Source organism: Herpailurus yagouaroundi, unplaced genomic scaffold (genome assembly GCF_014898765.1).
Source record: "Herpailurus yagouaroundi ecotype Mexico unplaced genomic scaffold, PumYag 67493, whole genome shotgun sequence".
NCBI lineage: Eukaryota > Metazoa > Chordata > Mammalia > Carnivora > Felidae > Herpailurus > Herpailurus yagouaroundi.
The window spans coordinates 1756091-1768848 of NW_024420301.1; the positions used below are offsets into that span (position 1 = coordinate 1756091).

The 12758-nt window shown below is 36.0% G+C and overlaps 1 protein-coding gene across 1 annotated transcript in view; it reads left to right on the forward strand.

Moving 5' to 3' along the window:
• The first annotated feature begins 12023 nt into the window (after positions 1–12023).
• GABRA3 (gamma-aminobutyric acid type A receptor subunit alpha3) overlaps positions 12024–12758 on the forward strand; it is a 354827-nt gene continuing 354092 nt past the window's right edge. Inside the window, exon 1 of the mRNA XM_040467471.1 lies at positions 12024–12181. The gene's annotated coding sequence lies outside the window, so the exon portion shown is untranslated. The remainder of the gene's footprint in view (positions 12182–12758) is intronic.

The window sequence follows — 12758 nt, forward strand, 5'->3', positions numbered from 1 at the left end:
AATGGAAACACAATAAGAAAGATGTAAATTATGACACGAAAATATAAAATGTGTTTGGGGGAATAATAGGGTAGTTTTCATATGCAATTGAAGTTAAGTTGTTATTATCTCAAAATAGGCTACATAATATGTTTTACGTAAGTCTGGTGATAACAAAAAGTGAAAACCCATGGAAGTTATACAAAAGATAAAGAGAAAGGAATGAAAGCATACCACTACATAAATCATAAAATCATAAAGGAATATAGCAAGAGATGAGGAAGAGAATAAAAAAGCTATAAAATAGCCAGAAAACAATTAACAGGATGGTAATATTTAGTTCTTATATGTCAATAGTTACTTTAAACTTAAATGGATTAAATTCTACAACCAAAAGACAAAGAGTTGCTGAATAGAGAGAAAAAAAAAAACCCTGAAAAAACAACACTCATCTCTATGCTGCCTACCAGAGATTTACTTCAGCTTTTAATGACACTCATAGCTCAAATTGAAGGAATGGATATCAGGAGTGGCTATACTTACATCAGATAAACTAGTCTTCATACCCCACTTTCAACATTGAAAAGATAATCCTGACAAAAAAATCAATGGGGAAACAGCAGATTTGAACCACTTTAGGCCAAAAGAACCTAACAGACATATACAGAACATTCCATCCAGTGACAACAGAATACAAATTCTTAAGTGTGCATGGAATTTCTCCAGCATAGATCAAAATCTTAACAAATTTAAGATAATTGAAATGATACCAAATATTGTTTCTGACCACAATTGTGTAAAACTAGAAATCAATAACACCAAGAAAAGTGAAAAATTCACAAATACTTGGAAAAGAAGCAAGACATTGCAGAAAAAAAATCAATGGGTGAAAGAAGAAATCAAAATGGAAACCAGAAAATATCTAAAGACAAATGAAAATGCAAACACAACATATGGAAACATATGAGATGGGGCAAAAGCAGATCTAAGAAGGAAGTTTATACTGATAAACACCTACAATAAGAAAAAGAGATCTTAAATAAACAACCTAATTTTATACCTCAGGGAACTAGAAAATGAATAACAAATTAAGCCTAAAGTTAGCATATGGAAGGATATAATAAAAATTAAAGCAGAAATAAGTGGAATGAGACTAGAAAGAAAATAGAAAAAATTAAAACCAAGAGTTAGTTTTTTAAAAGATAAACAAAATTGACAAATCTACCTAGATTAACTAAGAAAAAAGAAGAGTCAAACACAATTATAAATTAAAGAGGACACATTAAAACTGATACCACAAAATTCAAAGGTTCATAACACTAGTATAAACAATTATATATCAACAAATTGGGTAACAGGAAAAACAGATAAATTCCTATAAGTATACAACTTACTAAGACTGAATCATGAAGAAATAGACAATCTGAACAGAACAATAAGGAGATTGAAGCAGTAATCAAGGACCTCCCAACCAAGAAAAACCCCAGAGAAATAGTTTCACTAGTGAATTTTACCAAATATTTAAAGAAAAATTAAAGCTGATGCTTCTCAAATTCTTCCAGAAAATTGAAGAGGAAGGAACACTACCAAACTCATTTATGAGGCTAGCAGTACCATGGTACCAGTGCCAGATAAGGACACTACAAGAAAAAGGAAACTACAGGCCAATATCCCTGTGAATATAGATGAAAATATTATAACAAAATACTAGCAAACTGAATTCAACAGCACATAAAAAAAACATACAGCATGATGAAACTGGTTTTATCCTTAGGATGCAAGCATGGTTCAACATATACAAATCAGTAAATGTGATAACCATATTAATGGAATGAAGGCTAAAAATCATATGATAATCTCAACAAATGCAGAAAAAGCATTTGAAATAATTCAACATCTTTTTATGATAAAAACTGCCAAGAAATTGGATATAGAAGGAATGTACCTCAACATAATAAAACCTGTATATGAGAAACCCACAGCTAAAACAATACTTAATGGTAAAACCCTAAAAAATTTTTCTCTAAGATCAGGAATAAAACAAAAGTGCCACTTTCACCACTCCTATTCAGCATAGTATTGGTAGTCCTACCCAGAACAACTAAGCAAGAAAAATAAATAAAAGGCATCCAAATTACAAGGAAAAAGCTAAAATTTCTGTTTCTGGATAACACGATCTTATATTTATAAAACCTTAAAGTTTCCACACACTAAAATGTTGGAATTACTAAATGGATTCAGCAAAATTGTAGGATACAAAATTAGCACACAAAAATGAGTTGTATTTGTATATCCTAAAAATGAATAATCTGCAAAAATAATTTAGAAAACAATTCCATTCACAATATCATTAAAAATACTATTCTTAGGAATAAATTTAACTAAGGCAGTGGAAGATCTAGACACTGAAACAATAAGACATTGGTGAAAAAATTGAAGGAAACTCAACTAAATGGTATTGGTGAAAAAATTGAAGGAAACACAACTAAAAGGAAAGATATCCTAAGTATATAGATCAGAAAAATTAATATGGTTAAAATGTCCATATTACCCAAAGTGATCTATAGATTTAATGCAATCCATATCAAAATTCCAATGGTGTTTGGAACAGCAATAGAAAATAATTCTAGGGGCGCCTGGGTGGCGCAGTCGGTTAAGCATCTGACTTCAGCCAGGTCACGATCTCGCGGTCCGTGAGTTCGAGCCCCGCGTCAGGCTCTGGGCTGATGGCTCAGAGCCTGGAGCCTGTTTCCGATTCTGTGTCTCCCTCCTTCTGCCCCTCCCCCGTTCATGCTCTGTCTCTCTCTGTCCCAAAAATAAATAAACGTTGAAAAAAAATTAAATAAAAAAAAAGAAAATAATTCTAAAATTTGTGTGGGATCACCAAAGTCCCTAAATAGCAAAAGCAATCCTGACAAAGAATATCAAAGCCAGAGGCATTCATGCTTCCTAACTTCAAACTATATTAAAAAGCTATAGTAATCAAATCATTATGGTACTATTATAAGAACAGACACATAGACCAATGGCATAGAAGTGAGAGCCCAGATATAAACCTACATACATATGGCCAACTAATATTCCATAAAGCAGCCAAGAATAGTCAATAGAGGATAGTCTCTTTAATAAATGGTGCTGGAAAAGTCGATATTCACATGCAAAAGAATGAAATTGGACCCTGCACCACTCATAAAAATCAACTTAATAATGGATTAAATTTTAAATGTAAGACGTGAAACCATAAAACTTCTAGAAGAAAACATAGGGGAAAGCTCCTCCATGACATTGGGATTGGCAATAACTTTTTGGATATTATACCAAAAGTGCAATAAGCAAATCAAAAGTTAACAACTAGGGATACATCAACTAAAATATTTATGCTTAGAAAAAGAAATAATAAACACAATGAAAAGGCAACCTACAGAATGGGAGAACATATTTACAAGCCATGTATCTGATAAAGGGTTAATATCCAAAACATACTTTAAAAAAACTTCATAACACTCTATAGCAAAAATATAACAAATAACCCAGTTAAAAGTGAGCAAAGAACCTAAATACACATTTTCTTTTTTTTATTTTCTTTTTATTTTATTTATTTATTTATTTTTATTTATATATGAAATTTATTGTCAAATTGGTTTCCATACAACACCCAGTGCTCATCCCAAAAGGTGCCCTCTTCAATACCCATCACCCACCCTCTCCTCCCTCCCACCCCCCATCAACCCTCAGTTTGCTCTCAGTTCTCAACAGCCTCTTATGCTTTGGCTCTCTCCCACCCTAACCTCTTTTTTTTTCCCTTCCCCTCCCCCATGGGTTCCTGTTAAGTTTCTCAGGATCCACATAAGAGTGAAACCATATGGTATCTGTCTTTCTCTGTATGGCTTATTTCACTTAGCATCATACTCTCAAAGAAGATATATACATGACTTATGGGTACATTAAAAGGCTTTCAACATAAAAAGAAATTATCAGGGTAACGTAATTCAAAACCACAATGACATATCACCTCACACTGGTTAGAATGACTATTATAAAAAAGACAAAGATAACAAGTGTTGGAGAATGTGGAGAAAAGAGAACTGCTGTGCACTGTTGATGGGCATGTAAATGGTACAGCCATCATGGTAAACAGTATGGCGGTCTGTCAAATTAAAACTACCAAATCATCCACAAATTTCACTTCTGCGGATATATCTTAAGGAAGAAAAATGACATTAGTATCTCCAAGAGATATTGGCATCCTTAAGTTCAGTGCAGCATTATTTACAATAGCCAAGACATGGAAACAACCTAAGTGTCTATTGATGGATGAATGGATAAAAAATGTGGTATATGAGGGTTGATGGGGGGTGGGAGGGAGGAGAGGGTGGGTGATGGGTATTGAGGAGGGCACCTTTTGGGATGAGCACTGGGTGTTGTACGGAAACCAATTTGACAATAAATTTCATATATAAATAAAAAAAAATAAAAAAAATAAAAATGTGGTATACATATGCAATGGAATATTAGCCATAAAAAAAGAAGGAAATCCTGACGTTTGTGACAACATGGATGGACCAGGAGGTCATTTATGCTCAGTGAAATAATCAGGAAGAGGAAGACAAATACTGAATGATTTCACTTATGTGTGGAATCTAAAAAAGCTGAACTCGTAGAAGCTAAGAGTAGATTGGTGATTTCTAGGGGTTGGGACAAAAAACTGAAAAGGAATAAATACTCCCAAACTAATTTTGTGAGGCCAGCATTACCTTCATTAGCTAGAGAAGGACACCACAAGAGCACTATAGACCAATATTCCTGATGAATACAGATGCAAAAATTCTCAACAAATATTAGCAAATTGAATTCAACAATACATATAAAGTATTGCACATGATGACCAAATGGGATTTATCCCTGGGATGCAAGGATGGTTCAACATACAAAATTCAATAACTGTGATATACCACATTAATAGAATGAAAGACAAAAATCATATGATCATCTCAATAGATGCAGAAAAAGCATCCTGTCATGATACAAAGCCTTCAACAAATGTATCTCAACATAATAAAGGTCATATATGACAAAACCACAACTAAAATCATACTCAACAATGAAAGGTTGAAAGCTTTTTCTCTAAGACTGGAAACAAGACAAAGGTGCCCACTCTCACAAATCTTATTCAGCATGGTACTAGAAGTTCTAGCTAAAGCAAATAGGCAAGATAAAGAAATAAAAAGAAAGGTAGAAGCAAATTGTTATTTGCAGATAATATAATCTTATATATAGAAAGTCATAAAGCAAAACCTGTTGGAACTAATTAACAAATTCAATGAAGTTGCAGGGTTTAAATTGATATGAAATTAGTTGTATTTCTATACAGTAGTGACAAAATATCTGAAAAAGAAATAAAGAAAATTATCCCAGTCACAATAGCATCAAAAACAACAAAATAGTTGGGAATAAATTTAACCAAGGAAGTGAAATACGTGTACAATGAAAACTACAAATTTTGATGAAATAAATTGAAGAAAACACAAAGAAATGGAAAGATATTCTGTGTTCATGGATTGAAAGAATTAATATTGTTAAAATGTCTATACTGCCCAAAGCCACCTATACACACAATGCAATCCCTATCAAAATTCCAATGGCATTTTTCATAAAATAGGAAAACCATCATAAAATTGGTATGGAACCACAAAAGACCCCAAATAGCCAAAGCAATCTTGAGAAAGAAGAACAAAGCCAGAGGCATCACACTTTCTGATTTCAAACTATATTATAGAGCTATAGTAATTAAAACATGATTTTTATAATTTAAACCTGGTTGCTTTATTTTGCACTTTTAAAATTCACAAAAAGCTTCAAAATATCTGCTTTCCGCCTGTTGATCATCAAGAACATGATTTTTTTTCTTTAACGTTGATTTTCTGTAGTTTGAAAATGATATGCCTAGGTGTAATTTATTTTTTTTATTTTTGTGGGGTGCATTTTTCTTGCATGGTGTTCTGTGAGCTCCCAGATTGGTAATTTGTTGTCTAACACTATTTTGGGAGAAATTCTTCGTAATTATTGTTTCAAATATTTCTTTTGTTCCTTTCTCTTTTTACTTCTCTCTCTGGTATTCCCATTATGCATATGTCACAATTCTTGTAGTTGTCCCAAATCTTTGGATAGTGTGTTCTATTTTTTTTTTTCCAGTCTTTGTTCTCTTTGCTTTTCAGTTTTGGAGTTTTTACTGATATATCCCCCAGTGCAGAGATTCTTTCCTCAGCTGTGTCTAGCCTAATAATAAGCCCATAAAAGTTATTCTTCATTTCTGTTACAGTGATTTTGATTTCTAGCCTTTCTTTTTGGTTCTTTCTTAGGATTTTCATCTCCGTTTACATTGTCCATTTGTTCTTACATGTTTACTTTATCTATGAGAGCCCTTAGTTTATTGATCATAGTTGTTTTAAATTCCTGGTCTAATAATTCCAACATCCTTGTCATGCCTGTTTCTTGTTTTTTTAATATTTTTTAATGCTTATTTATTTTTGAGAGAGAGAGAGAGAGAGAATGTGAGTGGGTGAGGGGCAGAGAGAGAGAGGGAGACACAGAATGTGAAGCAGGCTCCAGGCTCCCAGCCATCAGCACAGAGCCTGACACGGGTCTCGAACTCACAAATCACGAGATCATGACCTGAGCCGAAGTCAGACGCTTAACCAACTGAGCCACCCAGGTGCCCCTTGTCATGCCTGTTTCTGATGCTTGTGTTTCTTCAAAATGTGGCTTTTTTGTTTTTGTTTGTTTGTTTTGTTTTGCTTTTGCCTTTTGGCATGCCTTGTAATTTTTTCTTGGCAGTTGGACATGATATACCAGTTAGAAGAAACTACTGTATATAGGCCTTTAGTAATGTGATGGTGAGGTGTGGGGGAAGTGTTCTATTCTCCTGTGATTAGGTCTCAGTGTTTAGTAAGCCTGTGCACCTGGGCTGTGAACTTCACAAGGGCTTATAAATTCTTTTCTCTCTTCCTAAGAGAGCATGACTAGAGTGAGCTAGACTTGGCTATTTTTCTTTTCCCATGCAAAAGATTAGAGCCTATTGGAGTTGGTTATTTCCTTTCCCCGGGCTCAGTTATGATCTGATAATACCCTAGCAGATTAGGCTCTGGTTAACTAAATTCTCCTGAGGGCAGGCCTGTTAAGAAGAACAGAGTGCTCTGGCATATTTCAAGATGGTTCCTTTTCCCCTCCCCCTGCCAGAAGTCCAAGGGATTTTTTTCTCTGCTATTTATTGAAAATCTGATCAAGCTCTCAGAGGTAAATGTGACAGAATTGTGGGGGCCTCCCTATTAATGGGTCCCCCTGGAGTTTTTAACTCTTATACTTATCCATCCTGAGCCTCCAAGCAATTCATCAATTATAATTCAGGTTTTCCTACCCTGACATTGAGTTCTTTGGTAGTTTCAGTGAGTGAGTCTCTGCTGTGGTGAGCTGTTACTCCCTAAATTAACTTCTAGGTTTCTCCAGTCTTGGAGATAGCAGTTTGCCTTGTGTCCTCACCTCTTATATGGATTCAAGATGTTCTTGTTCTTGTTGTTTTAGTCTGTTCAGGGTTTACTTGTTAGGATGAAACAGTGACTTTGGGAACTAGAAATTGGAATTACACCCTTAATTTTTCAAAGTTTGTTTAGAGTCAATATTGTACTTTCTCATGTAAAATGTAAGGACCTTGTCAATGTATAGTTCTTCTTATCCCTGCCCCTCTTTCATGTTACAGTTGTCAACTGTATTATGTCTATCTGCATTATTTACTGTACATTCCAATGTTATAACATTTTCTTTAAGTGCTCATGTATAGAGCAAATAAATTAAGATAAATTTTTTTATTTATCCACACATTGCCATTTTTAATGTTCTTCATTCCTTTCTGAATATCCAGATTTTCATCTGGTATTATTCCCCTTCAGACTTAAGAATTTCCCTTAATATTTCTGATACTATAAATATGCTGGTGACAAATTGTCCTAATGCTCATTTATCTGAAAATATCATTATTTTGCCTCTATTCATGAAGGATATTTTTGATGGATGTAAAATTCTGTATTGATAGATATTTTCTTCCATTTTATCACTTTAAAGATATCTTTTTTTTTTCTGATGAGAGGTTAACAGTCAATCGTATTGTTGTTCCTCAGTATGTTATTTTTTTCTGGATTGTCTCAAGATTTTCTCTTTATATTTGATTTTGAGTAGTGTGACTGATTTATCTGGGTGTGGTATCCTGCTCAGTGAGGGGCTTACTGAGTTCCTTGAATCTGTAAATTTACATTTCATTATATTTAGAAATATCTTAGGCATTATTTTTCAAATTTTTCCCCCTCTTCTTTTGTTCTTTGCCTTCTTGGACTCCAATTACATGTATGTAAGAACTTTGATATTATCCAACAGATCACGGAGGCTCTGTTAATCTTTTTCAATCTTTTCTTTCTCTGTACTTAAGATTGAATAATATTTATTAATTTGTCTTCAGGTTAACTTACTATTTATTCTCTCATTTCCACTCTGCTGTTAAGCCCACCCAGTGAATTTTATTTCAGATATTTTAATTTTCAGTTATAGAATTTACATCTGATTCTTTTTAATTGTTTCTATATCTCTGATATGATTTTCTATTTGTTCTTTTGTTAAAATGTATTTTCTTTTATGTCCATTAGTGTAGTTATGATGACTTAAAATTCTTTTCTGCTAATTCCAACATCTGGTCCTTCTTAGGACTATTGTATTTTCTCTTGAGTATAAATGACATTTTCCTGTTTCCTTGTGTGTTTTTTTCCCTAGTAATTTTGGAGTGTACCCTGAACTTTGTGCCTGATATATTGTAGGATCTCTATATTTCTTTATTTCTCTGTAAAGTTTTTTTTTTTTTCCCAGTAGGTAGTTAACTGAACTGAAACTCTAAACTCTCCCTGTGGTGGACAACACTGAAAACAGTTTAATTCTTTCAGCTTTTTTAGGCTCTTTGGATTCTGTCCCCACATGCATAATTTATGGTTCCACCAGAGATTTGGTTGGGAAATTTATACACAGAATTGGGGTCTCCCACGGTGTTGTTCTCTCAATTCATGAATTTCTCTCATCACACTCCAACTTCAGTGGTTATCTTGAATTTTGTGTTCTGGTTCCTCAAGCCACTAGGACTATGAGCAGTTGAATGGTAGCTGAATGGCACTGATTTGTGAGAGCCAACTGTGCACATCTCTTCCCAACTTCATGTTGATGGAATTGGCCATGGTGGGAATATTTACACTAAGGAAATTGGGAAATGTTATAAATCAGGCTTTTATTTTTTCCTGAAGAACCAGTTGTTAAACATTTAACAGCTGCAACACTTGTAGTTTCTGTAAGTTTTAGTTACTGTTTTGGCCTGGAGCCTGCCTCATGGAGCAAAAATTTCTTAGAAAATGCAAATTCACATGGTATTGTACCTTTCTTATGATTGTCAACCTTCCATCATCAACTCTTTCCCAATTTATGTCTACCTATGATCACTTTCCAATGCATTCAGATTGTTGTTTTGTTTATTTTTGTCCAGAGTTTATTGTTATTATCTGCTTGATAAAAACTGCTCCATCACTACTAGAAGTGGTCCTAGTAAAATTTTTTGGTGGTTTGCAGTGGATGGGGAATATTTATGAAAATGCTATTAATTTTACACAGAGCTAAAATTATGTGATTTAAATAATAGCTTTTATTATGAGATTATCTTCATCTAGCTTATTTTTATCAAAATATCTTTTCTTTAAAAATGATATCATAGATGGTTTATTTGTTTAGTATATTTATTTCACACAAAAAAAGTTGGCCACTGTAGTGGGTTGAATAGCATGTCCCCCAAATTTTTGTCCACCCAGAGTCTAAGGATTTGATCTTATTTGGACATGTGATCTTTGCAGAAGTAATTAAAGATCTCAAGATGAAATCATTCTGGATTTAGGGTGGACCTTAATCCAATGACTGGTTTATTTATAACAAAAAATATGGGGAAATCTGGTCATACAGAGACACAGAGGAGAAGACAATTAGAAGAATGAGGCAGAGATTAGAGTGATTCTTCTACAAGCCAAGGAATTTCAGGAGCTACCAGAAGCTGGAGTTAGCAAGGAAAAAGTCTCCTCTAGAGCCTTTGGGGGAAATGTGGCCCTGCCACCTCTTTGATGTCAGACTTCATGCCTCCAGAACTGTGAGACAAAAATTTTTTTTGTTGTTTTAAGCCACCAAATTTATTGTTATTTGTTATGGCAGACCTAGGAAATAACATAGCAGCCTTATGCCAGTTCATAGCATTTTTTTGCCATTTTGTTAATCCATCAAATCCAACAGACACTTATGCAAACAAATACACTTGCTTTATGTACAGCTTACATGTTGCTTTGGTGGACAAAAATACTGTATCTGGGACCAGCAGACTAGGTGCTTGATTTTGTCACTGATTCACTATGAGATTATATGAGCTATATTTTTTCCTGCGGGCCAGTTTCTGTTTCTGCATAATGAGTTGGTTATCTTTCTGGGTCCTTTTAACTCAGTGACTCTGAGCCTATGGATCCCTGTCTCTCTCTATACTCAGTATATGGGTATATGTTTTAGAAGAAGTATACAGTTGAAGTGGAGCACATGTTCCTCACTGGACAAGAGTAGAGTATTGGGAATTTTGGGTAGGGGGATAAAAATAACCCACTGTGGGAAAATTTTTAAATGCCTACCACGCCTCAGTCATTGTATGTACATTGAGGTTAGTACTTTTATGCTAATTATTATATGTAGGATAGGAGCAACTTTTTACACATATGCTCATTTTCATATTGCCCTTAAAACATTCAAAATGGAATGTCATGTTAGTGTGATTTGGGGTCCCATTTGGGGACCCATCTTGGGAGAACATTTGAAATTTGGCAGTGTATTTTTCACTATTAACAGATGTCTTCATCACTTGGGATTTTTCCCTTCTAAAGCCTAGATTGTTAGGTGTCAAAGCATCTTTCAAGATTATCTACATCTATCACCATTCATTTTACCATTGAAGATGAGAGCCAGATTAAACAAGTGACTTGTCAAAGATACAGTGGAGCAATTTTGAGAGGCAGGACTCAAACCTAAGTTCCTTTATTTTATTCTTAGCCTAGGTCTCCTTCTACCCTCTGTTCCATTGTTATTGTACTTTGCCCAGTTTTTTCCCCCAAAGGGAACACAATTCTTTTATATTTTGAGTTTACTAATCTCCTTCTCTTCTCTGTCCTATTCTCCCATGGGCAAACTCAGATGTGGGCTTACACACTTCCCTATACCTATATTCCCTTCTGAGGTTTTTGAAAGGAAAACATTGTGGTTCTGCTGCTTGTCTGTTTTGCCTGGAGGGAAGCTCCAACTGACAATTCTGAGCTGGGTTCACACTTCTACTTGGTTGGGGGTGGAGGTGGCAGTTAGGTCATTAGGGGATCAATGTGGCTGAACCCTTTCTTTTGAGTGGAGGGGGCATGACAACCTCTTTGATGTAATTTTGTTTAGCTGTTATTGTCCTCAGAGATGGAATGTGAACAGACAGGATTGTGAAACCTTTATTTGGAGTCTAAGCTAAGAAGGCACACCCATAGGGATATAAGGGAGACAGACCATTTATTTTCCGTTTTGGAGCAGCTAGCAAGCATTACACATCAGCATGGTAATCCATACTTCCTTTATCCTCCTATTCACTGCTCTTACCATTTTGTTCTCTTTCTCTTCCCCTTGGTTCCTCTGCTCCTACCCTTTCTTCTGAGCTTCCCTCTATTTTTTCTGCTGGAAACATTAAATAATAAAATACTACTTTAGTCTTTCTTGAAACAACCGCAGATCCAAAGCCTTGCAGCACTGTATTCGGAGCCCCGGCACAGCCGCGTGCTCAGCACTAGGCAATGGTGAATCTAAAGCCAGCAAAGGGGGAGGGGAGGAGGGAATAGAGAAGAGATAGGGAGAGGCGGGAGAAAGAGAGGGAGAGGGGGAGGAGAGGGAGGGAGAGCGTGAGCGCGCGCAAGCTAGCGAGCAAACCAGAGAGACGAGAGAGGGACCAGGAGAAAGACCCAGAGAAAGAGAAGAGGAAGCCGAGCTCCCTGAGGACTCAACCTCCAACTTGTTTCAATTCATTCATTCTTGTCTTCTCTCCGCTTCGGGGAAGTGATTGTGGCGCTTGGTAAGGAACACAGATGTCCCTCCTTCCCCTTCCCCCAAGCTCAGGTCTCCTTTAGCGATAGCATCTCTCCCCCGTACTGAGAGTCTCCTTGGGTTGGCCGGGGAGGCTGAGACATGCTCTGCAGCTGTGATGCTATCCTGGGTTCCCCAGTGGGGCTGGTGGAAGCCCAGAGTTGGCATCTGGGCAGGGAGGCACTGGGGTAAAACCTGATTTGGGGAGGGGGGTTGCGATGTGGTGTATGCGCGATTTGCTTCATTGTCAGTGAATTGTTTTGTTCCTTTTTGGAAACAGGTCAGCCTTGACCTTGCAAATTGCTTGGGGGGCCTGGCAGCTGCTGCAGAAAGCCACCCAGTGTCCCTTAGCCAGAGCAGACAGCACTGTCATGACCCCCCAGACAGCCCAAGGCACGGGGATGGGGTAATGGCTGGAGCTTCCTTCCTCCTTTAACTCTTTCTCTGCAGCTGTTTCTCATTGCTGGAATTGAGAAAGAGGGAGAATACCATGCAGCCCTTTTCTCCATCTCCCTATTACCTTTCGCAGATGCAAGTGAGTAGAAAGTTGTAAATAACTGCTTCCT